Source organism: Ceratotherium simum, chromosome 24 (genome assembly GCF_057802395.1).
Source record: "Ceratotherium simum simum isolate JZ-2026a chromosome 24, ASM5780239v1, whole genome shotgun sequence".
Classification (NCBI taxonomy): Eukaryota; Metazoa; Chordata; class Mammalia; order Perissodactyla; family Rhinocerotidae; genus Ceratotherium; species Ceratotherium simum.
Genome location: NC_141923.1, coordinates 5,420,617 through 5,448,372, shown reverse-complemented (window position 1 = coordinate 5,448,372; position 27,756 = coordinate 5,420,617). Strand labels below are relative to the sequence as shown.

At 47.1% G+C, this 27,756-nt stretch overlaps 1 long non-coding RNA gene across 49 annotated transcripts in view; it reads left to right on the top strand.

Annotated features, from left to right (window-relative positions):
• Window positions 1-27,480, top strand: part of LOC147913805 (uncharacterized) — a 168,699-nt gene extending 141,219 nt beyond the window's left edge. For 46 of the 49 annotated variants that reach the window (XR_015556066.1, XR_015556094.1, XR_015556103.1 and 43 more), the window contains 5 exons: window positions 742-4,108; window positions 21,521-21,596; window positions 22,250-25,182; window positions 25,269-25,366; window positions 26,673-27,479. This is a non-coding gene — a long non-coding RNA (uncharacterized LOC147913805). Of the gene's footprint in view, window positions 1-741; window positions 4,109-21,520; window positions 21,597-22,249; window positions 25,183-25,268; window positions 25,367-26,672 lie in introns of all 49 variants that reach the window. The other 3 variants (XR_015556061.1, XR_015556057.1, XR_015556058.1) reach the window with 3 other exon arrangements.
• The last annotated feature ends 276 nt before the right edge of the window (window positions 27,481-27,756 follow it).

The window sequence follows — 27,756 nt, the reverse complement described above, 5'->3', positions numbered from 1 at the left end:
TTTGCCTCTCTGATGAAACTTGAGTGAGCTCGGTTGCCCTCGTTAGCTCTTCTTTCAAGCTTTCGGCTGAGGCCTCAAACTCTCCTGAAGCCGGAGGGGAGTTTGAGTTGGTGCTGAAATCAGAGGGACAAGCATGTGAGGGCTAGATGAGACGGGGACTCTGGCCCAGGCCCAGGGGACCGTCTAGCCCAGCTCAGGGGACCGCAGGGGCTGGAGGCTCACCCCTCCCCTGGGGAGGAGGCACCAGGTGGAGCTGAGGAGCCTGGTGGGCCCTGACATTGAGGAGAAGGAATAATAACATGACATTATGCCTGTTGTCACCAGGCACAGCCAGAAGTTTTCTCGTTTCACCCCGAGGTGGGTGACATAATTCCCCGTTGCAGAGACAGGGAGCTGAGGCCTGGGAGGGTACTGCTGTGCCACGGGTCCCTTGAGGGCCACAGGCTGGCCCAGGCAGCCCGGACTCCATTCTCTTCTCAGAGTTCTCCTCAGTGGGTGCCCGCCACGCAGCGTGAGGGCTGAGGCTGGCGCTCCGGGAGCACGGGTGCGTGGGCTGGAGGGGCGGGACACAGGGTAGACAGCCCTGGGGACCAGTTCTCAGTGTTCGAGCCCGCGTGACTGGCTGTCCCGCTGCCCTTGCTGTCCTCAGAGAGTGGACTCTCGTCTTGGACTGGCGCCCAGGACAGGGAGATTCCATTGTCCCTCGTTCTCTTTTGACTTCTTTTTTCTTTTTTCTGACAGGAAAGACAGCAGTTCGTGCCTTTGGGGGCGTCACCAGAACCCTCCAGCCTTCCTTCATGCCTTTCGTCTGTAAAAGGGAAGTAAATTTCATTCATGTATTTGGCACAAATCCTGATGTGCGCTGGGAGCCACGCGCTGTCAGTGAGCCGCGGCCCCTGCCCGCCGTGCGGGGGGAGTCGGGAGCTCGCACCCCGGCCAGTGAGCGTCAGACTCCTAACACACGTGTTACTCTCCTGTCCCTGCCCTTCCTAAACCTTACATTGTTGTGACGTAGTCATTTGCTAGGACACTGTGTGACCATTCGACATCACGAGATAGGAAATTGCTGAATGGCGCAGGAAAATGTTCAGGATATACAGTTAGGCAAAAAAATTAGGATGACAGTGATGAGTCCAATTAAAAATATGCGTACGTACAAGTACACACACACACTCTCTCTCTCAAAGGTGCCACCAGTTCTCGCTCACATAAGGACTCTCTCCACTGCCTTGCTGTCCCCACATCTTCCCTCCACCGGCCTCCCCAGGCTCACAGGGACCTCAGTGTCCTCAGCGACCTTCACAAAGGGTGACATTTCCTTCTTCACTCCATCTGAGCCTTGAGCTGGAGTCAGTGAATGCCCAGCTCAGCCTCGGTTTCTCTATCTGTAAAAATGGGACAAGGATGATGACACAAATCTCTGCCATCACCATTTGCCCATTGGGGAGAGAGAAGAGATTTCTCTCCATTTGACTGCAGTCCCGACGGTCTTCCTCTCTATCCTTCCAGGCCCTTGACCCTCACTCAAAATCTGGGGGCCAGTTTGTTATATTTTCTTTTCCTTTGGATCTGAGGCTTCTCCTGCCAGCACATGTTTTATCGACTTGATAAAATAAAAGACAGTCCTGCTTGCTTGGCGGGGGCTAACCCTGTCCCCGGCTGGGGTTCCTGGTGTCAGCAGGAGCTGGTGACCCCTGCCAGCCAGGGCTGCTAGCAGCTGCCCAGAGGGGGCAAAGGCAGGCCTGGGCACCTGTGTCTCTGCCACGCCTCCCTTTCCTCGGCTGCCCCCTCACCTCCACTGCCCCCAGGTGCAGCTGGGCTCCTGCCTCTACTGATGCGCCCTCCTGCGGGGTTCTCTGGGGGGGCCCTGGGCCAGAGTTCAGACTTCTTAAAGGGCCCACTTGTCTAGCTCCCTCCACCCCTGGAGTCCCCCTGGTGCTTCCCTGCCTCCTCTCATTCATGCCCGGCCTCTCTATACATACCCTTCGCACTGTCCCCCCACCCCCCAAAATACTACTGCTCTTCAGGTCGCATATCCAAATATTTAGTGCCCTGGAGAGCCGTGGGCCCACATTCCTTGGTTTGGCTGTTTATCCAGCTGGCGGGCCCTCATCGAACCTGGAGAAGCCATACTTGAAGTGTGGGGGAGGTCACCAAAGGTAGCGCAGAAGACAGGGAGCAAGAAGGGCCGCCTGGGACCCTCTGGTCCGAGTCCTTCACTCCGTGGGTCTCCTGGCTTGTCCTCCCAGGCTTTCTCTCCTTGCCGTCCCTTCTCAGGGACTGCAGCTGTGTGCCAGGGCTGGATTTGTGCTGGGAGGACGGAGAGGCAGAGTCGGGGATGAGAGAGGGGCTGGGGCTGCCTGGAAGACGAGGCCCTGCTGCATAGTGGTCATTCTCTGGGTTGCAAGGGGCCACCAAAGAAAGGGATTGTGTGAGCTGGACAGTGCTGGGCAGATGTTGGAGAAACCAGGGAGGGAGCAACCCTTTGTGGACCCCAAGCCCAGCCCAGCCCTGCATGGCCCCCCAGGGAACTGCTGCGTCAGTGGATGCTGCTGCATTTACCACCTCACAGAAGTCCCTTCTTACAGAGAAGGAAACTGAGGCTCAGATGTGCGCAGTGAGCCCAGCTCAGCCCCCACAGCGACCCCGACGCTAGGTGTCTCCCCGGGACACACAGGGTGGAGAATGTGAGGCAGAAAGGGGGCTCTGTACACTGGGCCTGGTGTCCGTTGTTTCCATCCGTGAGGCTGGAAGCAGCATCCTCTTTCATGCCAGGGGCTCAGGTCCTGAGAGCACTGTAGCCTGTGTTCATGGTTTGCTCATCAGGACAAAAGAACTTAACAAACTTCCCTGGCCAAGTCTACCAATTCGGTGACCTTTCCTAAAAATCCCGCAGGGAAGCATCTGGAAAACTCCCTTCCTGCTCCTGACAGTCGCCCCAAAAAGTTTCAAAGTACACAGAACGTGCGCTTGCAGAGCTCAGAGCCTCGCTCCCGGCCCAGCCCGTTCGGGGAGTGGATGCAGGGCTGCCCTCGGCCTGCCGGAGCTTGCCCCCCAGAGCCCATTTGGTGCCCACTTGCCCCCAAACTCCCACTTCCGTGACCTCAGGGAGAGCCTCAATTGGGAGGCTGTTCATCCTTCTTGAGCCCATTTCTTTCACGTTAACAAGAGCCTCCCTGAGTTGGCTCCTGGGCCAGGAAGGCGGGGCAAGGGCTGTGTTGATGGCAGCAGAGTAAACAGTGAAGCTCAACTCCTGAATCCAGGTCTGGGGCGGAGCCAGGGTGGGGCTCAGGGCTGGCGGGGAGCCACAGGACCACAGGATGAAGGAATGTCCACCAGCACAGGGGGATGCATGTTACGGTCAGTGTTCTAGCTCTGGGCTGGAGCCATGGTGGGTTTATGGATGGGCATTAAATCTTTAAAAAGTTGAGTAAAGAGTAAAGTTAAAGAGCTTTCATGGACCAATGATCACTGGTGTCGTGGAATAAAGATTGTCATCAGTCCAATTCTATGTATACTTGGCGTCGCAGACAGTAATAGTAATATTAATAATAACAAGAACTTGATGCTGATCTGCCGGGCCAGTCCTGTGGACTCCTGTGTTCCTTATCTCCACGAATGTCCAGGTTAGTCTTGAAACCAAAGTCGCCCACGTCTGCTCCCTCTCCTCCACCTCTCCTGCCTGTGTTTCCTGTGATTCCCCAGTGCACACCTCCTGTCAGCTCTCTCACTCTAGGAAGGTCCCCCTGACACCCCCAGACCTCCCAGAGCTGCTGGCGATCTGCCCCCTACAGAACTGCTGTGTTTAGCTCCATAGCTGTGTTTCACATTCATTTATGAGTATCCTGAGGGCAGGAGCCGGCTCTGATGCAGCTCCGTGTCCCCAGTGCTAGGCCTCGCTGTTCCCAAAGTGCCCCTCCAGGAGTGTTTACCCGTTACCCCTATGCTGTTGGTCAGACACGCACTCCAACAGTTGGATTTGGTTTTGTGATTCAGCCCTCTTGTCTTGGAAGGTCGTTCTGCATGGAGCCCAGAGCTGTGAGGTGTGGTTGCTTGAGCACAAGTCTTCCTGAAGACACTTCTGATGGGGGAGCACTGACTTTGCCGGGTGAGTGACGCTTTTCCTGGTAACACTCGAAAAGGTGTGTGTGCCTGTGACGAAGGTCTAGATGATGATATAAAGATGATATAAAGACTACAGACAATCAAAGATGGGCTGGAGCATGTGTGAAGGCCTCACAGGGGCCTGAGTGCAGGCACTGCCCACCTGGAGCATCAGCAGGCAGAGGCCAAGCCATTTCTGGCAGCTGCTTCTCTGAGTGGAGGGCGGGGCTGGCCAGAGAAGCCACTTGAAGGTTGCCCAAGGGGTCACTAGTGAGAGGGCAAGCAAGGAGGTGAGGTCAGCAGGGGCTCGACTCCACACAGCTAACCCTCATCTCTGGTCCCGCCCAAGTGGTTGGGGCCATGTTCACTTCGCAGCTGACTGGTCTCCAGAGTCCTTTTTGGCAGCTTGAGTTGGGGCTCAACGTTACCCTCACACCCCTGCCCCAAGTGAGTCTCTTAAAAATTATGCAGAAGGGCCGGCCCGGTGGCGCAGCGGTTAAGTGCACGCTCTCCACTTCAGCGGCCCGGGGTTCGCAGGTTCGGATCCCGGGCACGCAGCAACGCACCGCTTGCCAAGCCATGCTGTGGCGGCGTCCCATATAAAGTGGAGGAAGATGGGCACGGATGTTAGCCCAGGGCCAGTCTTCCTCAGCAAAAAAGAGGAGGACTGGCAACAGATGTTGGCTCAGGGCTGATCTTCCTCACACACACACAAAAATATGATGCAGATAATGGCATTTTATTAACTCACTACTGTAATGGGCCATGCGATAAGTGGAAGCCACACGAGTTTTTCCCATAAAAGACCCTAAGCTAATAGCTAAAATTTATTGCACATAATAATTCTTAAAAGTAATATTTTTCCTCAATTAAAAAGAAATATGTGTTTATTGTAAAATGCTAGAAAGAACAAAAGGAGGAGTAGGATTCCCCCTAGTCCCACCACTCAAGGACGACCACCGCCAACGTTTCGGTGACCAGCCTCTGGTGTTTTGTTTTCTCCTGTAAATCACATAAATGTGTGTGTGCGTGTGTGTGTACGTATATGTGTATTTTTAACCGAGCTCATCATCATCCTAATTTTTTCACCTAACTACATATCCTGAACATTTTCCATGTCATTAAGTAATTTCCTATCTTGTGATGTTTTAATGGTTACATAGTAAGTAGCCTAGCACATGACTGTATCTAGATTGATTTAATTGGTCCACCCTACCAGATATTTAGATAATTTTAAAAGCTGGATTGTGTCAATTGGGGTGAGCATCTTTGTTTACTCATCTTCACCATGTGTCTCTGATTTGTTTCCTGCAGTTCATTCTGAAAGTGGAATGGCCATGCCAAAAGGTGTGAGCATTTTATGGCCAAATTGTTCTTCTTAAACTTTGTACCAACTTACATTCTCAGAATTAGTTTAAGAAGTGCCTGTTTCTCTGGGAATTATCAAGGTTTTTAACATTTGCCAATTTGTCAAAACATGACGTTTCATTCTTTTCATTTCAGTTCTGTTATTACCTGTGATAAGAGCATTTCCTTCATATCTTTATTGGTTCTTTGTATCTGAATTGCCCGTTCAGATTCTTTGCATTTTTCATTTAGTTTTGTTTTTGTCGAAGTCATGCAGATGCATCATTTTAAGAGTCAAATAGTTCTACAAGATTAATGTAGAAGCATCCGTCCTCCAGCCCCACCCACTCCATCCCCATCACCTGCTCCACAGAACCAACAGCTTTTAACTCTTTTAACTGATTTTCTTGACATTTACATCCATTTTTCTAAGTAACATCTTATTTTTCTACTTCTCAATTTTGGTCTAGCTTATGCATTATCTTGCCTTTTCATCCATAGAAGATGAGGACTTAAGTCTCTTTCACATATGCCTTTGGCCTCACCACACACAAGAAGCCCTCTGTGCCCCATCCTCTCAGTATATTTAGTTCATAGCTTTGGTTTGATCAATATTCAGTGTTCAGATTATTATAACAGTGTAACATTATAACGCTTGACAGCTAAACAACAGCGCTATGATTATTTACCTCTCCTTCACAACTTCTTGTTTTCTCTGAGTTAATAATTATCTTGGTTTTTGTTTATTTCTTTTTTGCATTCTTTCTTTGATCAATTGGTTAGTTTTTAATGAACTTATCACAGATTTATCCCAAACCTCTCATACATTCAAACACATTAGTGGGTTTTTTTTTTGCCTTATGTGTTTTATCTTTTTGAAAAAAATCTCTTCCTGGAGTCTTCTCGCCTGTCCTGTTCTGGATTGGTTGATCTTTGGCCTTCCTGCCCTTATCTTGGGATCTCCCCCTCATTCTTTTCCTGGGGATTCCCTTGATCTACTCTCCTTGATTGATCTCTGATTCTGTAAATCTTGTGTTATCTTCTTTTTTGGTTTACTCCCCTATTTTGCTAGAGTGCATCCTCAAGTAGTTTCCTGAGAAAGGGTGCATGGGAGGTAAATTTTTGGAGACCTTTCATATCCGAAAAGGAAAATGTCTAGTCCGCACTGTCATTGATAGTTTGGCTGGGTAGAGAATTCTGTTTGGTAATTATTTTTCCCCTCAGATTTTGAATTCATAAATAATTGTCTTCCAACTTCTAGTGCTGCTGATGAGAAGTCTGAAGTATCTGTGATTCCTCATCCCTTGTATGTGATCTTTGTTCCCCCTCTAGAACTTGTAGGATTTTCTCATTGTCTTCTAGTGTTTTAAATTTCATGTGTATGGGTCTTGATGTGGATCTGTGCTCATCCATGTTGCCAGGCCCTTTTGATCTGAAAACTTGTGTCCTTCCGTTTTGGACATTTTTCTTGGACAATTCCTTGGATAATATCCTCCCATCTATTTTCTCTTTCTAGAACTTAGGTTGTTTGTACATTGGATGTCTTTGGTTCCGTAATAGTCCCATATTTTTCTTCTGATTTTCACCGCTTCATTTCTTTGTTCTCTTCCTGAGAGATGTCTCTGTCTTTATCTTTTAACCTATTTTCATTTCTGCAATCTCTAATTTTCAGGATTTTTCATTATACTCTAAATATTATTTTATAATATTTTGTTCATGGATACAATTGCTTCTTATATCCCTGATACTATTAGGTTTTCTGGAATTTTCTTTTCTCTATAGAGTCTCCAAGCTTTTTTTTCCTTCCGTGTGTGTGTGTGTGTGTGTAACTTCCATGTTATATGCTTTTCTTAACTCTCTGGTGATATAGATGTAGATGCAGATGATATAGATATAGCTATAGATGATACAAATATAGATATATATAATACACACGTACAAATACACTAATGAGCTCTCATATGTGGTTGGGCCTGGTGAACCGTGGGCTTTACTGTAGAATGAGCTAGCTGGTCTTTCTATTGGGGACCCCAGGTTTTAGCATTTTTAAGTCTTTTTCGTTTGGACTCCTCAGATGCTCCAAAGAAGGTTTTTCAGTTTGTGATCTGGAGTATTGCTAGCTGCTGGTGCTCTGGCAGTTTTATGGAGGAAGATTGGGCAGTCTCCATATCCAGCTTGTAAAACTTTGCCACCTTCATCCTTTTAATTTAGAACTCTTGCCCTCAACTCTGCCTGTGTCTCTGCTCCATCACCTTTGCTCTGCCTTCTCCGTGTGATACGTTTCCAGTCTTCTCTCAGAGTTAGGGAACACTTTGCCCAGTGGGTGAGCATTTGGGGAGCTGCCTTCTTCTCAAACAGACTTTTAGACAGTTCATCTTATTTAGACCCAGATTTTCCTGCCACAGTGAGGTACCTGAGATAATTCCTGGGATTTCTTTGGGTTCCATGGAATACACTGGACTTTAGTTCAACTTCCCTCACTGCCAGTTTAGGATTGCCAGCTCTGAATCTCTCCTGTCTTCTTTTCTTTGTTCCTCTGTACTTACACTCAAAATGAAAATCTCTTCACTCTCATTTAGCACAGTTTCAAGAGGGAGGGCAGGTGAACAACTGTATTCAATTCACCACATTAATTTAAACCGGAAGTCATTTAACCATTTTTCTGTATTGGTGTGTTCATCTTTTAATTTTGTTTTCTAAGACCATTTAAAATAAGAATAATAGCTCTTTTTCTATCATATATTACCAGTTTTTCCCCCATTTTTCATTTGCCATTCCATTTGTTTATGGAACTTTTAATTATTTTTATTTAAAAAAACTTTATGTTCTAAAATCTATCACTAATTTTTACTATAGTTTTTTCTTGCTTAGCTTAGAATGTCCTTTTCCACTCTGAGCTCATAGGGTCACTTTTATTTTTTTCTAGTTTTTTCATGATTTCATCTTTTATATTTGAATCTTTAATCCGTTAATTTAATTATTGTGAGAAATAACTATCTGTCTTGTTTCCGCATTTACCACATGCTAGATACTTTTATAGTTTTGTTTCTTGTTGTGCCTTTCTATATTCCATTAATCTGTCTATTCTTACACCAGTGCTGCTTTGTTTTAATATATTGAATCGTTATAATGTGTATTATTATTTGGTAGCAATAGTCTTCCTTCATTCTTATTTTTCAAGATTTTCTTGATTAGTCTCACTTTGTTTATTCTTCCAGATGAATTTCAGTGATATTGTGAATTTAAAAACATTCTTTATAGATTTTCTGTGGAATTTTATAAAATTGTAAATTAAAGAGAACTGATATTTTTTGATACTTGGACTTTGCATGATATTTTGCAGTTTAATATATATATAGTCACAATTCGTGAAATTTGACAAATTCACAGTTTGTCATTAAGCTTATTTCAAGAAATTAAGTATTGCTTCTATTGTGAATTTATTCCCTTTTCTTATATTTTCCAACTGGTTATTACTGGTATGTAGGGGAGAGATTATATATTTATTGTTATTGGCTGCCTCATTGAATTCTCTCATTTGTTCTACAAGTTTTTAGTTGAATGTTTTGGAATTTCTAGGTAAAGAGTCATTCATATCTATATAATACAAATTTTGCTACTTTTTCAATATTTTATTTCATCTATTTCCCTTTCTTGTCTTATAGCATTGGTTGGATCTTCCAAAACATTAAATTGGTGATGATAAAAATCTTTGTCTTATTTCTGGTTTACTGTTAAGTATGATAACAAATAATTTTTTAGGCTATGTGTTTTTTGTAATGCCAATGAAGTATTTATTTCTAGTTCATATATGACTTTAAAATCAGGAATGGATTTAGAATTTTATGAAATGCTTTTTTGATGCCTATAGAGATATTTGTGTTGTTTTTCTCTGTTGGCCTATTGATGCAATTAATTATAATAATGTTTCATAATTTTGAAACATTTTTAGATCAAATTCTACCTGGTTATGGTGTATTGTTCTGTTAATATACTACCTGATTTGCTTCACTAGTATTTCATTTAGGACTTCTCAAGTTTATTTTTCTGTTGGTTTTGGTATCAAAGTGATTCTGGCTTTATAAAATGAATTAGGGACCATTCCATCTTTTTCTATATTCTGTACCATATATACATCATTTACGTGATCTGTTCCATGAAAGCTTGAAAGAAGTCACCCGTATAACTCTCCTGGATAATTCTTGGACAACGTTTCCTATTTCTTTTGTATTTATTGGATTCTTTGGATTTTCTACATCTTTAGAATGTTTGCTTCTTTTTCTAATGTGGCTCAGTGTTTAAATGTGCAGGCACTGGAATCAGACAACTTGGGTTTAAATTCTTGCTCTGTCATTTCTCATGTGACCTTGGGAAAACTATGTCTTCTCTCTAATTCTTAGTTTCCTCATTTGTTAAATGGATAAAATGGGAGCCTGTAGCTAAGAGGGCCACTTTGAGGATTAAAGAGATAAAGTACCTTCCACTGTGTCTGGCACGTACTGAGGGCTCGGTGATGTTTTTAAAGCTATTATTAACCCTAGAAAATTGTCTGTTTTTTCCAAAATTTAAAAATGTCTTAGCGTAGAGTTATAAATATTATTTTTTATATTAAAAATTTCATCTATTTCTATGATTATATCACCTGTGTCATTCTCAATTGTGTGTGTGTGTACTTTATCTCTTTTTTTATCAGAAGAGCTAGAGGAGTGTCCTTTTTAGAGGTTTTTCAAAGAATCAGTTCTTGGAATAATTTATTGATTCAACTGTTTTTGTGTATGTATGTGTTCAAATTCAACAATATCTGCTTTTATCTTTATTTATTCCTTCCTTCTGCTTTCCTTAAGCTTGTTTTATGGATCTGTCCATATATCCCTTTTGTTGTTCTTTAATAATGAAAATATTTCGTGGTATGAATTTGCCTCTGGTTGCAATTTTGACTGCATGTCGTAAGTTGCAATATTTTAAAATATTTGTAATTTTGCTTTTCATTTCTTCTTGTTCTTAGAAGAAATGATTATCTGAATTAAATGTGCAAAAGTGGAGCTTATTTTTTAATTAATTTCTAATTTATTTGGGTTGTGTGTTGTTACTTATACTTTTTTTATTCTATTGTGGTTATATTTCATTGTGGCTAGAGAATGTGGACATACAAATTCTAGTTTGGGGAACTTATGGTTGTCTTCTTTGTGCCCTATATAATCAATTTTGTAAATGTTTCATGGGCCTTTAAAAGTAAGGTGCACATCTTGTTTATAGGGTACTGATTTTGATGTAAAGACATGTAGTTTAATTAGGTTTTTTGTTGATTCTTTTGGATTTTCTTAGTAAAGAATGAAGTAATCTATAAATAACCATAATTTTAATCTGTTTCTGATAGTTTAGAACATGGATCTATTTTTTGTTTTATTACATTGGTTAGAGCTTTTTGGATCCGTATAACCTAATATTGATGAAGTAATAACCATCGTTTCTTTATTTCTCACTCTCTGTTAAGTATGATGTTGCTTGACTCCAGATTTGAGGTCTGTTTATCATTTACTTTTTGCCTATTTGATGACTTTAGGACTGAGAGGGCTCTGGAAACTGTGTTTCTGTTTCCCCCATTCTGGGTGCTATTTTATTCCTACTGTAAATGTTTGTGAATGTTATGTCCTTGTTGCAGATTGCACTTTCCATCTCTGAGGGGTGGTTTTCGTCGACCCGTGTAACCGTTCTGTTCTTGGGTCCTTGTAATTGCAGAGGCACTTCTGCTTTATTTTCATGTGTGTTCTCGAGTTAGGTAACCCTAGTTTCCTGTATAATTGTTTCTAGAAGCCTGTATTCAAGGCAAAACGTTGTTTGAAAGTTGAACCAGAGGCTTGCGTGTTCTAAAGAATTCTGCTCCTCGAGAGCTTAATATTCTGCACATTTTCAGGCAATTTCTAACATTCCACAGATGTTCTTTAATTTCACTCTTTTCAAACACATAGTTGACTGACTTAAATTCAATTATTGAGACTAAAGATTGGTCACACTGGGTCTGCCTAATGATTTCCATCTTTGTCTTAATTTCTTAAGTGTCTGTGAGATCTATGCTCTTACCACAGGTATCAGCAATTTTATTTTTCCACTTTCCACTTATTTTTATAAAACAATACAAGCAAAATGTAGTTAAATACTGGTTTTCAGATGCAGCCAAGTCCTTTATTCAGACTAAATATTACCCAGAAGCCCAATAAGTAAAATAGATCAAATCCAAGCTGCCCTATTTGGAGCTGGGCAGTGACCTTGAGCTGTGGGCACCTTCCTGACAGGGTATGGGGGGCCCCAAATGCCTCTCAGACTACCCTTTGAAAACCCCTGTAATGAGATATTAAAGCAATTGCACAAACAAATTGCTGTATATACAGAACTGTTGGTGCAGTTGATGGGGAGCTGATTGCTGGCAGTCAGCTGCAGTCTGAATTCCTTAGTTTTGAGATGTCAGCACAGGATAATGTAGGCCACCTGAAAGTCAATGCTTGGAAATGGAGGCCTTTCTATTTGTCTATGCGCATCCCTTGAATTTGAATTTTTTTTGTGTGTGAGGAAGATCAGCCCTGGGCTAACATCCAATATCAATCTTCCTCTTTTTGCTGAGGAAGATTGGCCCTGGGCTAACATCCACGCCCTTCTTCCTCTACTTTATATGGGACGCTGCCACAGCATGGCTTGACAAGCGGTGCATCAGTGCGCGCCTGGGATCTGAACCTGCGAACCTCTGGCCGCCTAAGTGGAGCGTGGGCACTTAATCACTGCACCGCCTGGCTGGCCCCTTGGATTTGAATTTTTTTGAGCTAATTTATTCAAAGTGTGTCTCAAATAGATAACATATAGTTTGGATTTGAGGCTTTTGCCTTGAATTGGAAAATCCCCTTTTTAAGGGGGTATAACCATTTACCTTTTTATTTCTTCATTGTTTGTTTGGACTTAAAAAAATTGCACTTAATGCTTGTTTTATTTTTTTCATCCTTTCTTTCCTGCTATCTTTTATTACATAGACTACATTTTTTTCTTTTAAAATTTTCTTCGGTGATTCAGAAAGTACACAACGAATTTCTAAGTCTCTCAGTGCTTACATTTCAGTTTTTTAAAAAAGCCGCGCTTACATCTATATTTCGCTATGGTAAAAAAAATGACTTTTCCCTATGTGTAACTAAGTTGAGCGTGTATCCGTTTCTTCCCATTCCTCCTGTTTACACCCTTCCAAGTGACGTGGTATGAGTGGATTTTGTCACTGTTTCCTCTCCTTCCCTTCCCCGCCCTGCACCCTAGTCTTTGGGACAAGAGAATTGCCTCCCTTCTTTCTGGTCTGGCCCCCTCTGCCGGAGCAGAAACTCCTTATTGTTCCTGGATTATAGATTGTGTCCATCTGAAATCCTACCACTTTGTACATTTCCATGATCTCCTATCAATGCGTGGGTTGAGCGGCCATCCTCCTCCCATCTAGACTGTGAGTTCCTATGAGGCAAGACCACTGGGTCAGGGCAGCCTCAGCCTCTGCACAGGGCAAATGGCTATCAAAGGTGTGTTCACGGCTGAGTGTCTGAGAGTACATGTGGGCGAGTCAATGCAAGGAGGGGTAGCTGAGGAGTAAACGAGTGCACGAAGGAGAGATCTCTGAGAGAGACGAGTGCATGGGTGAGCCGGCGAGTCGATGTGCTGTTGAAAGAATGGCCGAGCAGAGTGACAGGTGAGGGATGGAGGTGGAGCAATGACTGGGGCCTGGGGAGCTGAGAAGGGCCACCAGCCCTCAGCTGTCTGGGGTTAGGAGCTGTTCAGCCCAGCCTTGGTGTCTGCATGTTGGGATGCTGGGTGTGGGGGGGGGGCTTGCCCACCTCTTGGGATCCAGAAGGCTAGTGGAGACACATGTCACTTTAACCAGGAGTCCAAGGACATTTTAGGGTCCATCTCTGCTATTTGGAGTTGTCCATTCTTTCATTCCTCACAATTTTGTAGAATGCCTGGTTCTGGGCACTGGGGATACAAAGCTGAGGCCACTGTGACCCCTTCCTGCCTCACAGGAGTTCCCATACCAATGGGGGACATCAGTGACTTCCTCTCCGATCACAGATACAGAGAAATAAAAGCCATCAGAATGAACTCCCCCACCTCCCACCATTAGCCTGACCCCACTGCTTCCCTTACCCTGATGACCTCCCTCTAGCTACCCTCTTGGTGGTTTTTCTGTCTCATTTTTATTTGGCTTCCCACCCTGCAGCTCCACTGAGAGAGCTTTCACTAAGATCACCAGTGACCTCCATCTGATGGCTGACTTGGCATCTCCACTAGGATTTCTCACTGGCACTTCAGATGCGGCCACTCCTGCAGCCCCATCGGCACTCGTTCCTCATCGGGTGCTCCCCAGCTCAGAGAGTGGAGCCTGCAGGGGTTCTTGCCCTTTTCTTGTTGCTCTCCGTTCCTCACCCATGCCCGGGGCATTACCAAGTCTCTCCTGCTCTTCTTCCTAACTATTCTCAAACGTGCCCATTTCCCCCATTTCCCCGACTCCTCCCCTGTCCGTGGGGCCATTCTTTTTTTTTTTTTTGGACTCCTATACTCCTTCTCCCTGGCCTGGCTCTTGCCCCCATGAGCACTCTCTTCCCACATCAGCAAGAGGTATCTCATAAAAACCTGAAGCTCATGTCTTATCAGCTATTAAGGACTTTCGTTTGGCTTCAGGATAAAATCTATGCTTTTTAACCTTTGTTCTAAGGCTCTGAATGATCTCTCCCCCACTTAGCTCCTCAGCCTCATTTCTGGCATGTTTCTGGCATGTTTCTGGCATGGCATGCTCCATTCACAGAGATGCTCTTTTGGTTACCAGGCTCCATCCAGACTATGCTCCATTCAGACTATACTCCATCTTTCTGGTCCATGAGCCATCTGTCTGGTCCATGCCCCATCTGGTCCATGCTCTATCCAGGCGACTGTCCATCCATTCCATGCTCCATCTACCTGATCCATGAGCCATCTATCCGTTCCATGCTCCATCTGCTCCATGCTCCGTACAGTCCATGCTCTATCCAGGCGACTGTCTATCCATTCCATGCTCCATCTGCCTGATCCATGAGCCATCTATCCATTCCATGCTCCATCTGCTCCATGCTCCATACAGTCCCTGCTCTATCCAGGTGACTCTCTATCCATTCCATGCTCCATCTGCCTGATCCATGAGCCATCTATCCGTTCCATGCTCCATCTGGTCGATGCTCCGTACAGTCCCTGCTCTATCCAGGTGACTCTCTATCCATTCCATGCTCCATCTGCCTGATCCATGAGCCATCTATCCGTTCCATGCTCCATCTGCTCCATGCTCCATACAGTCCCTGCTCTATCTAGGTGACTCTCTATCCATTCCATGCTCCATCTGCCTGATCCATGAGCCATCTATCCGTTCCATGCTCCATCTGGTCCATGCTCCGTACAGTCCCTGCTCTATCCAGGTGACTCCATTCCATGCTCCATCTGCCTGATCCATGAGCCATCTATCCGTTCCATGCTCCATACAGTCCCTGCTCTATCCAGGTGACTGTCTATCCGTTCCATGCTCCATCTGGTCCATGCTCCGTACAGTCCATGCTTCCTCCAGTTCCTGCTTCCACTCTGCATTGTCTGCTCTTGTCCCTCTCTTCCTGGCTGCGTCTCCTCATCCTTCATCTTTTACTCTAAACTTCCTCTGAGAAGCTCCCCCCAGTTGGTCAGATCTTCTTATTAAATGCTCCCTGCTCCTTCACAACACTTTGGCCTCTTTTAACTTTGAAATCAGTGCTCTGTAATAATTAATTCAACGTGGGTCTCTCCTGCTAAGCTAGAAGCTACGGGAGAGCAATGACTGTGTTTTGCTCACAGCTCTAGTTCTAACACTTCATGAGTGTTTAATAAACATGAGATTATTTCTATGACTGACCACATGGAAGATGTAATTGGGCTGGAGGAGAGGCACAGGCAGGGTGCTGGGGAGCGTCAGGGGATGCCAAGGCCTGACTTGGCTGAGGCAATTTCAGGGCTCAGGGAGCAGGCCAGAGAATGGGAATGAAGGATGAAGTCTTGAATGCCATTCTAAAGAGTTTGGTCTTCAACAACTGGATTGTGAGCAGGGGGTTGACATGCTCAGCACTGGGCTTCAGGACTTTGGAAGATAGCCGTGCCCTCCCATTATGCTGCCCAGGAGCCTGCCTTTGCCCTTCCTTGGAGGCTAACCTATCTCATGGCCGTGCATCTCATTCCTGTGGGGCGGTGGTATTGAAAGTTGGGCCACAAGAGGGCATGGAGAGACCCAAGGAAGGCCTCTTGAAGGAGGTGGAGATGTTGAGCAGGAACTGGAAGAGCCCCCTTCCCACTCAGCTCGGTGTTTGGCGTATACCAGGGTGGTGTGGTATATCACAAGGACCGTCATAGCCTGGATGAGCTGGGGCAGGCTGTTACCCAGAAGTTGAGGGACCCCCTTTCACATAGGAGCTTTTTCCTTAGAGCTTCCCATTCTGCCATGCAGCGCAAACCACTGCCCTTCACTTTGATTAAGAGCTAATTGACCATGTAATGGCCAAAGCATGGTCAGTGTTGCATAGTTTGTCTCTTCTCTATCTTTCCGAGTTGGCATGGCCTTCCCAGGGGAGATGCTACTTCAGGGCAGAGGCGCCTCTTCCCCATCAGCGCCACTCCCCACACTTCAGGAGGGGGTTATGTTCACCACGTGCCTGCTTCCCAATGACAAATCAGGCCTCAGAAGGCTTTCTGGAAGTGACACCAACTTCAGGGACAAGCCCTGGTTCTGGGGTCAGCACCACTCCATGGTTCCTGAAGAGATGGTAGACTATGGAACGTAGGCTTTGTGATTTTTGACCTATGTAACATGGTCCACTAACTCTCAGTATCCACTCCGTCCTCGGAGGGCACCCCGGAGGTGTTGCCAACGTGAGGGACGAGGACACTGGGTTTAGCTCCAGCACTGCTCCGTGGTAATTCCTGTTGCCTATGGTTGATGTCTGACTCGTGCAACAAGGCCTCTTAAATGCCCCCTCTGAGGTGATGCAACCTGGGGGCAAAGACACCGGTTCCAGCCTCGGCCATGATTCCTGAAGAGATGGTTTGCCATGCGGCATATGCACGAGGAAAGATTGCGTGACGTGTTCCACCACTTCCCAGTAGCCCAGCCAGCTTTGGAGGGCTTCACGGAACCGATACCACCTTCAGGGGGACCCACCAGGCCAGCCGCCATCACGCTCGGTGGTATTGAAGAGAGACTTCCGTAGATTGAAGTGCCCATGTTTGTGCTAATGTCCTCCTCTGATGGATAGTAAACTCAGTCTCAGAGGGGTTTCTGGAGGCAGTGCCATGATTAGGGATGAGACGAAGGTTCTGACCTTAGGGAGTGGATTGACCAAAACGACATCTGCTTTGTTTATGAAGATGGCATGGTGGTTACTGCTCAGATCCCATCCGGCCTAAGAGGACCTCCTGGAAATGCCCTGACTTTGAGGCAGAGATGGCTATCAGTCTTTCCTGTGGCATAATTTTTTATGGCCCAAACTAAGGCTCACAACCTGGGCTTCATATGCCCTGAGACTATTTGCTTGGCCTGCTCAGTATAACTAGAAGATGTTCCTTGTGGTTGTACACAGGCCATCTTATAGTTCTTATTTTGCTCAGCACTCCCCCACACAGTTCTATTAGCCACATGCCATGCCCACCCTCCCTCTATGCCCACCTACCCATTCCCTCAGATCCAGCACAGTGCCTGGCACATAGTATGCACTTAATCAGTATTCCTGGAATGAGGAAATCCATAACATCGTCCACTTCTGCTCACTGGGACTTACAGCCTTGGAGGGCTTCCTGGAGGAGTTGCCGGCTTTGGGGATAAGCCACCAGTTCCACCATCAGCGCCAGGCCCTGACAGTGGAGACAAGACTTCTAGCCTGTGTGTGCTTGTGGCATGATGCATGTGTTGTGCTCGACCTGCCCTCTGATTCCCCCCAGCTTTGGAAGGCTATCTGGACGTGTCCTCAACCTCTGTCTTCGGCGTCCCTGTGTGGTACTTGGAGAGATAGTAGACCGTATAGCGTACGCTTTATCTGTGACGTATGTAACACGGTCCACTAACCCTCAGTATCAAATCCATCCTCGAGGCTCCTGGAAGCGACGCCGTCTTCGGGGAAGCACCAATGGACCCAACATCAGGCCTCTCCGTGACGCTCGAAGAGATGGTTTTCTGTATGGCATGTTCTTTTCTGCATGATGCGAAATGACATACTCTCGCTCTTCTTATATCAAGTTCTGCCTCGGGAAAGCTGACCATCTCTGGGGAGGAGATCTTGATTCTTTCTGGGATCAGTGCTGCTCTATGGCATTCAGTGACATGGTTGACTGCGCAACTCTTGTTTAGTATCCACCATGACCTGCTTCTTCTCAGCATCAAATGCAGCCTTGAAGAGATCCCCAGAGGCACCTTGGTGAACGTGAGCCTTCTTCCCGTCATCACTGCCATTGTGCGGTACTTGAAGAAATGGTTTACCGTCCCACATACATTTTGAGTATGTATGTGGGATGGTAAACCGCTTCTTGGTATCCAGCCCAGCCATCCAAACCATCCTGGAGAGAGCCTGAAGTTAGAGGAACGACACTGGTCTCAGCATCCTCCCTGCTCCATGGTACTTGGAGGAATGGTAGACTGTTAGATGTGTACTTAATCTGTTAATGCTTGCAACGCAGTCTTCTCCTCAGTGTCAAACGCAGCCTCCAAGGCCTTCCCTAGGACAATGATAACCTCTAGGAAGGTGTCCTGCTCCCACGTTGACACACTCCCCATGGTACGTGAAGAAATGGTGGTCAGTGCCGCGAATGTTGATGAAGGAGGGATGTTACGCGTTCTGCCTCTCATCATCCTCAGAGCTATGCGCAGATGGCTTCAGGACCGAGTGCCCACGTAGAGCAGATATGGGTACACATGAGATGATGCTCCTGCAGGTACTTGAAGACACACTGACTCGTTGTTTTCGTTGACGATGCATGTACAGTCTATCTTTTTTCCATATCAAGTCTAGTCATCTTGGGGAAGATGCCCTGGCTCTGGACTCAACATTGATCCTCCACGAAGATCTGATTGGTCCTGCCGTGTATGCTTACAGATGATGCACATTCCATGGCCCACTTCTTCCCCATCTCCATTCCAACGTTGGAGAACTTACTGAAGATGCTACCAGCTTCAGAGTCGAGTTGGAGCATGGTTCTGGCGTCAGCACCGACCTCACGGTACCTGGAAAGGGTTCGACCGCACTGCATGTATTTTATTAACAGCGTATGTAACATGGTCTACTTCTTTTCAGTATCAGATTCAGCCTTGAAGGTCTCCAGGGAGGTCATGTCAACTTCTTGAGACGAGGTACCAGTTCTGGCACCAATGCTGCTCTGGGATACTTAGTAGAAGTTGACCATGCTTCATATGTTTTACTTACAATGCATGTTACTTGGTCCACCTTTTCGTAACAGCAAATGCACCCTGGGGGGCTTCCAGTAGGCAATGCTAGGTATCAGGCATAGCACTCGTTCGGCGTCATCTCCACTCTGGGTCCTTAAGGGGTTTCTCTGTGCTGTGTCCACTGCATCTATAGCAGACTTTGCATGGTGGCCTCTTCTCAATACTGCATCTAGCCTCAGAGGGCTTCCTGAAGGTGATGCTAACGTGAGGAAAGAGACGCCGGTTCTGACATCAGCCCTTTCCACGGTACCTGAAAAGACGGTTGACCATACAACATGCGCTATCTCTGTGTCGTATGTAATATGGTCCACGTCTTCTCAATATCAAATTCAGTCGCAGAGGGCTTCCCAGAGGCAAAGCCAACTTCGTGGGAGACACATTGGTCTGGCTTCAGCACCATTCCACAGACATGGAGAGATGGTAGACCAGAGAGCGTACATGTTGTTTATGACGTACGCAACATGGTCCACTAATTCTCAGCCAGCCTTAGGGCACTTGCTGGAGGCCATGCCACTTGAGAGCAGGGCCTGTGTGGTAGGCACTATCCAGCAGAGATCACTAGGTGCTTTGGCTGTAGACCACGTGCTTTATTTATGACATTGGCCACTTGGTCCCCCAACCAATACTCAGCACCCAACCTCAGCCTTACAGGGCATCCTGGAGGTGGTAGCAGCATTGGACTTGGGTTTGTGGTCATTGCCACATTTGCTGATTGCTGATAGTTCATGACGCATATTGCAAGGGCTTCCTAGAGGTGAAACAAAATTAAGGGAAGAGAGGCTGGGTCAGCGTCACTTCATGGTATTTGAAGATGCGGTTGACCATGGTGTGTACGCTTTATTTATGACGTAGGACACATGGTCTACTTCTTCTCAATATCACATCTCGCCTTGGAAGACTTCCAGGAGGTGATATCAGCTTTGAGGAAGAGCCACTGTCCTGGTGTCAGTACTGCTGCTGCTTGGTACTTGGAGAGAGGTGGTCCGTGGCGCGTTCGCTTTATTTATGGCGCACATTACACGGTCGACCTCTTTGCAGTATCTAATCCCGCCTTGCAAGCTTTCCTGGAGCTAACATCAACTGTGGGGTGGGGACACTAGGTTTGCGCTCAGTGCAGCTCAGTGGGGTTTGTGATGCGTTTGTCTTGTGTGTGATGATAACTCCTGTGTGGCAGCCTTCTTCTCAGCAAACCACTCTGGCTTGGCGACTTCAAGGGCAGGGGTAACTTGCCGACAAGGAGACTGGCATCAACACGTGCCTGGGTACATGAGATGGTTGACCAGAGAGCACACGCTTTATTTGTGCCGTTTGTGACCTGGTCCACTAACCCTCAGTATCTAACACCTCCTTGGAGAACTTCTGGAAGAAATGCCAACTCTGGGGAAAGAGACGATAAACGAGGGCCAGCTGGGCTCTGCTAGACTTGGAAGAGAGAGCATCTACAAGGCTTTCGCTATGCTTGTGCCAGACATGGCAAACTTGGACTTATTTTCAGTAGGATCTCTTTTTCTTGGAGGGCTTCCTAGATGAGGCCCTCCAAATTCAGGGGAAGGAGCATGCTGTCTACACCACTCCAAAGTACTTGAGTGATCAGCTGACCAGACCAGACTATGTGCACTTGATTTATGACACAGATCACTTGACCCACCACACCTCAGTATCCAGGGAGTCCTTGGGAGGACCCTTGAGAGAGCCAGCCTTGGCTTGGGGCATCTGTGTCTCTCTATGGTAACTGAGAAAAGTTTGCCCTGGGGGTTAACTATAAATATGACAGCTCTTGTGACTGGCCTATCTAGAGTACTCCCACCCTCTGGCCATGATGCTGACTTCAGGAAGTTCAGGATGTCATTGGGGTCAGCTCCACTGGGGTACTTGGATGGGTGGTTGACGGACAGCATGCATTCAACTAACAGCTCACACCAGCAAATCGACTAATGTGCAGTGTCCAATTCCATATTAACAGGACTTCCAGGACTGAATGTCAAGTCTGGGGAAGAATCAGTGTTCTTGTGAGTGTTAATCAGTGGTACCTGAAGAGAGGTTTTCTGGGTTTCTGTTTCTTTAATGAAGATGAAACACACCTGGTTAACCTCTTTTCCAGTATCAAATCCCATCTTGGAGGCCTTCTGGTCCAGACCTCAGCTTCAGGGAAGGGCGTTACTGTCAGCTCCCATCCAGTGGACAGAAATAAGTGGTTGACCACAAAGCCTGTGCCTTACATTTATGACTAATGTCATCTGTTCTGCTAACCATCAGTGTCCAATCCGTATTAACAGGACTTCCAGGACTGAAGGTCAAGTTTGGGGAAGAATCAGTGGTATCCATGTCAGTGTTAATTGGTGGTACCTGAAGAGAGGTTTTCTAGGTTTCTGTTTCTTTGATGAAGATGAAACACACCTGGTTAACCTCTTTTCCAGTATCAGATCCCACCTTGGAGGGCTTCTGGTCCAGATCCCAGCTTCAGGGAAGGGGCACTGTGGACATGAGTAAATGGTTGACCACAGAGAGTGTCCCGTATTTCTGACTTTCATCACCTGTTCCACTAACCCTCAATATCTTATCCATTCTTAGGAGGACTTCCCAAGGTGATGCCCACCTGGAGGAAGACAGCGGTCCCCATGACAGCTCCATGCCCTGGAGCATGCAGGTAGGTTATCTGTGGTTGCATTTATCTTGCTTCTGATAAATCACACAAAGCCAGCCTAGTTCAGTATTCAGCCCCACTTCGGAGGGATGGCTGGTGTTTGCCTCCTTCAGTGATGGGTTTGGAGTTAGCCCAGCCCGTGTTAGGTGAATGCTTATTGCACGGAGAGCATGCCCTGCACAGACAATGCACGTGGCCTGGACCACTGCCCCTCAGCATCCCATTCATTCTGAAAGGATGTTAGGGACATAATAACATCTTTGAGAAGAAAAGTTGGTTTTGAGATCAAGATGAGACCTTGAGGGTCTCTGGAATTGGTCTGGGGTGGGACCTGTTTATTTCTAACAAGAATTCTTTAGTTGATTTATTTTTAAATCTGGAGGAATGCGTGATGTTATGCCAACTTAGGGCAAAGGGCTCTGTCATCAATTCTGATCCAGGAGAAGTGAGCAGATAGCTGACTGTAGGCCACATGCTTTACCAGGGACACACCTGGTCCATGGACCACTGTATCCAATTCATCACTAGGAGGCGATACTGATGTTAGGCGAGAGGCTGTGTTTCTGTAGATGGTTCTTCTCTGTCATACTAGCAGAGGTTTCCTTTGGTGTGTTCATTTCTTTTATGACAAATCATTCCCTCTGACCACTCTTCAGTCTTAGACACCACTTGAAAGACTTCCTGGACAAGACAGAAGTTGTCAGCCCCAGTCCAGGCTGAGTGAGCCAAGGCATCTGCTTCCGTCGCTCTGCACATCGTGTCTGACACTAATGCTCCTTGTCAGTCCTTCTCAGGAGGATGTCATGGAGGCGACGCCAACCTTCCGGAAAGGAAGTGGTTCTTGGCCAGCTATGAGGCCAAGGCACAGAGGTAGGTTGTTGGCTGTACATTTGTTTTGATGGCAGTAGGCTGTGACTCTGGGTTCTGGGCTCTCTCATGGCATTTGGGGAAAGGGCACGGAGGTCTCAAGAAGGTCCAGGTCTTTCCACTCAAATCTTCCTTTGTTTGATGAGAGCTGGAACAGATGCAGTGGCAGTGATGACTGGCACAACCAATCTTTCATATTAGCTGATGCCCAGACCATTCCTTCCACCTGAAAAGAGCCCTGGGGACAAGAGAGAAAGACAAGGAAATGTGACAGTGGTGAGCGTGCCATTGCCTCTGATGTGTCCAGGGCTGGTGGCCACTGAGTTCATGAAGCCTGGGCACTCTGGGGGTTAAGCAGGAGTCAGAAGAAAGATGCTGAGGGTGTCGCGAGGCAGCACTGCTTCGTGACTCTCTGTCCTCTGCTTTAGAGGTCAGCTTAGGAGAAAGGGCAGGGCACAGTTGCACTTTATTAGGAGGAAACCTGGAACTTGCTTTCCCTTGATTTTTGACTCCTATCTCTCCAGTCTTATCAGGGTTGGCCTACCTCCCTACTGCAATGAAAAAGGGTCTGGAGATATCAATATTCCCCCTACAATGAAAAAATGATGATAAAATGAGTTTTATAGCAAAATAGAAAAGCCAACCCAGAGTTGGTGCAAACATTTGGCAAACTACCTTCAGGAAATGAAATTTGTTTTTATTCCTTAATTCCCCTGAATTAAACGGAAGGTGGCGGAAGGTGTTAAGCTGGCCCTGTCCCAGCTTTCCCTGCCCTCCCTCGGCAGGAGGTTCTAGTGGGCACTCACTCTACGTAGGATTAACCCGGTGACATGCATCTGTTTTTAGCATCACACCTTGCTTGGAAGACTGCTTGGACCCATGGCCAGTTCCAAGCGGGGGCTAGGGGCCATCCCAAAGCAGACCACACCACCTGCCCCTTGACCACGGGACACAGCGTTCGTTTGTGAACTCTTTCCTGATGCACCGACATCAGGATGCAAACCATTGCTGGGGGCGCTTCCTGAGGCCTGAATTCCAGGAGACTGTGGTTCCACCATCAGGAAAGCTCCAAGACCTGGAGAGAGGTTGTACACTGAATGTTCTCCGTATTGGTGGAAAATATTTCACAGGTGACCTCTTTTCAGTATCAAGTCTTAAAGGGTATCTTGGCTGACCTCCAGAAACAAGTCTAGGATGCTTGAATCAGAATCTCCATTTGTATACGACATGTGACATCTGGTCTACCTGGTGTAATGTAGACTCGGGGAAATTTCCTGGAGGGGACACCAGCGTCGGTGAAGATTCGGAAGTTTTGTTTTTGTTTTTTTCGTTTTTTTTTTTGATCAGTGCTAATCTTCGATACTCGAAGGAGAGGTTGTCCGTGTTGTCTTCTCTTTATTTATGATGAAACATACACGGGAAACCTCTTTTTTAGTATCAAATCCCACCCTGGAGGCACTTCCTGTTCCTGATGCGGCCTTCAGGGAAGGGACGTTGCCGGCTGCACCCTGACTAGGCCCGAGGAAGGCGGACTGTGTGACGTGTCATGGGGGGCGGGGGTGAAGGATGGTGTGTGGCCCTCAGGATCCAGCCCTCCCATGGACAGCTCCTTGGAAGGGAAGCCACGTTTGGAGAAGGGCTCATGTTTCTGTGGTGGAGGGAGATTATTCGTTGCGGTTTTCATCCATTTGATGACTCAGGCTGGGCGGTGGCTCTTCAGCTGTGGGGTCCTGCTCGGATGGCTTTCTGGACACACTGGCAGCGTCACTGAAGGGACTGTAATGCCAACCACTCTCCAGGGTAGCTGAGGGGATGGTAGACCGGTGACGTGCACTTCATTTATGATGTAGGTCACCCGTTTGACTATCCACCAGCACCCAGTCCATCTGTGGGATGACATCTTGGTGCACATGGCAACTTTGGAGAAGATTAGGAGGATTTGGGGCCAGTGTGAATCCACAGTATTTCAAGAGGGGTCGCCCTTTTGGGGGCTCCCCCTCCTACCTTTTAAAAATAAATATAAGCAATCGTTAGTGAATACTCTCTCTTTGTGTCAAATCCTGCCCAGGAGGACTGTTAGCCTGACCACAGAAAATGTCAAGGAAGAGGGCTTGGTATCGGTGCCCCCCACCCCCCAGGGGAAGGCCCACCCCATAGCATGTGTTGAATGTAGGATGTTTGTATTACCTGGTTCAGGGGTCCAATCTATTTTGGGGAGGGTATAGGGTGGGGTGTGCAATGTTGGGAGCGCCTGTGGTTGTGATGTCAACTCCGTTCTGTGGTATCTGACAAGAGCCTGTCTAATGAGCTTGCCGTGTATGTGATGAATGTTACATGGTGCATCTCTTTTCACTAGTAAATACCACACTGGAGGATTTCCTGGAGGTGAAGCCAGATTCCAGGCAGGGCTATCGGTGTCCAAACCACTACTGGTGAGCGAATGGGCGGGGGACAGAGGAGCTCGCAGTGTGGCTTTGATCCCCTTGTGGGTCATTACCACTTAGAAGCCAGCTTCTTCCTGGGTGGATTTCAAGTCCATCATCATTACTTAGGCAAAGAGGCTTTGTTGTCATCACACACCTCTGTGTCTGTTGTCCAGCTTTGTCTGACTTGTGAGGATCCAAAGAGATGGGATGCTTTTCAGTGTCAGATCCTGCCTAAGACGCATTCTGGATGTGACAGCAACTTCAGAGAAGAGACGTTGGCGTCATCATCAATGAAGGTACAGGTGTGGATGTTGCACTCAAGAGCACACGTTCTGTTTAGCATGTGTCTTCCTCTAATCCCAAGTATCCATTCCTTACACAGGATGACTTCTGGGGGTGAAGGTGGGACACGACATCGCTCACCCACCTCTTGGGCTAGCTGGCACATCGTCCTCACAGCGATGGCAAGACCACAAGAAAGTAAGTAGAAACCCTTCGGCTCTGAAGACTGAAACTGGGAGCTGGCACATTTCTGCCCAGATCACATGGCCACAGAAGGTCACAAGGCCAAGCCCCAAGGGGTGGGAGGTACACCTCACCCATGAGGAGGTTACGGCGAGGGTGTCGATGCGGGAATGGGTGAGGGTGTGAGCCAGTGGGTCAGTCGTCCACATGGGCCACTGAGAACTTGGGTTTCATTCATTATTCACTCATAACTCATTAAGCTCCCGTTTCCTGTCTGCCATGTGAGCACGTCCTCGAGCCAAGGCTGGCCAGCAGTGGTGCCACTGTCAAGGCCCTGGGTCATTCCATTTCATCTGAGGCAGTGTTGTCTATGAGCCATCTTCTGTGTTTTTGACAAACATTAAACATCCCTTCTGGTACCCGTTTCGTGAAGGCGTGTTGCCTGGCCTACTAACAGGACCCGTTTGCTCTCAGGATGTCTGCGGAAGTGACGCCAACCACGGAAGAGCAGCGTTGCTCGACGGTTCTGACGTGCGGTACTTAGTGAGAAGTTGCCCGTGTTTTTTTCGCTTTATTTGTGACGAAACATTCGCGGTGCACTTCTTTTTCAGTATCCAATTCTGCCTCAAGGACTTCTTGGCTAGGGTGTCAACTTCAGGGAAGGCACCTTGGCACGTGTAGTGGACTTTGGTCAAGATTTTCACCACTCTGTGTCTTTTCTCCCTCCCTCAGTTTCCTTTGATTTCTCTCATGAAAGCTCACCTCTTCCTGCCCTGCGGCTTGGGTTGGATTGAAACCTCACACAGACACACACACACACACCTGCCCAGGGTTAAGGGAGTCGCTTTATCCCTCCCCCTTTGCTGCTGTGATTGGTTCAGTGATGGGCCCCTAACTCCACTGAGCCAATGAGATGCAAGGAGATGTTTGCTGGGGCTTCTGGGAAAGGAAATATTTCTCCTTCTCCTGTGAGAGCTGCCTGAAGCTTACAGTGCATCTGCACTTTTCAGTTGCATTAAGCCTATCAGAGAGATAAAGCCTATAAATCCCTTTACTGTTTAAGCCAGTTTGAGTTGGGTTTTATCTTATTTGGGATATAAACAGATGATACCACACCACTGTGGTGACTGGAAAACCTGCATTTTTCTTCAATGATGTGTATCTCTTGGTTCAGCTATCCTTAGTATCCTATCTAAGGTGGGTTCTTGGTGGAAAGTGACTTTTTCTCATGGACTTACTGTGTTTGTACTTCAGAAGTGTTGTCCTAGTGGTTTAATTTATCAATGACAAATAATGCATGATTTCTGTGTTTTGTGTCCAGGGAAGGGCCGTTGGTGTGAGCCCCTCTCTGGGAGACCTGAAGGATGGTGGAGTCCAGAGCGTCTTCCCTGACTCGTTCACCCTCGGTGTCCTTCTCTTCCTGGGAGGGCTTCCTGGAAGTGACGCTGACTTTGGGGACAGTGTCTCCTTGGCCCCTGCCCTTTGGCTCTCTGCGATGGATTTGCTGTATTTGGCACAAGTCATGCTGAACTGCTGGTGTTTTAGAACCAAACCATGCCTCCAAGGAACCAGGAGTGTCCTCGGGAGGGGATACTGGAGTCAGAACCATGCAAGACACACGCACGGAGGGGTCCCCAGAGAGCTGATGCTGCACTGGGCTTGTCTCCCCTAATTCCACATCCTCGGTTTCCCGTCTCTCAAGACGCCTTACAGGAACCACTGACTCACAGAGAGGATTTTATTTAAGGCCCAGGACCATCCTGTTTCCTCTGAAATGATGCTCTCCATGAACATTTGTGGAGTTGACAGTAAACATTCCGGAACCCGTCTGCCCTGATTATTGAATTCTGCCCATGAAGACTTCTTGGGGTCCTGAAGCAGCAGCAGTCTGGAACTGGTTTGCTTCATCCATGATGGCGACCACACAACCCATCCCTGCTCAGGGTCAGCTTCGCCGTGCCGGGCTGCAGGCAGGGAGCGGCCATCCCCGTTGTGTTCAGCGCATGTGTAACGGACGGTGTTTGCCCGGCCATGCCCCCACGCCCTAACCCCCAGTATCCCTTCACACCCAGGTGGCCTGCTGGAGGTGAACAAGTACAGATGCCTGCCCGGCGGTGCTAATCTCTGGTACCTGAAAAGAAGTTGCCCATGTTATTTTCGCTTGATATGTGACGAAACAAACATGGTGCACTTCTTTTTCGGTATCAAATCTCACCCTGAAGAGCTCCCTGGCCCGATGGAACTTTGGGGAAGGGGCCTTGGTGTCACTCCCTCTCTTGGTATGTACATGGGGGATTTGCCCCTTCCAACTGTGTGTTGGCGGGTTCAGGGACACTCGGTGTCTGGCCATCCTCAGTCCAACCACGGGCGATGTCCACCTCTAAGAACGGGCACAGTTGGTGGGG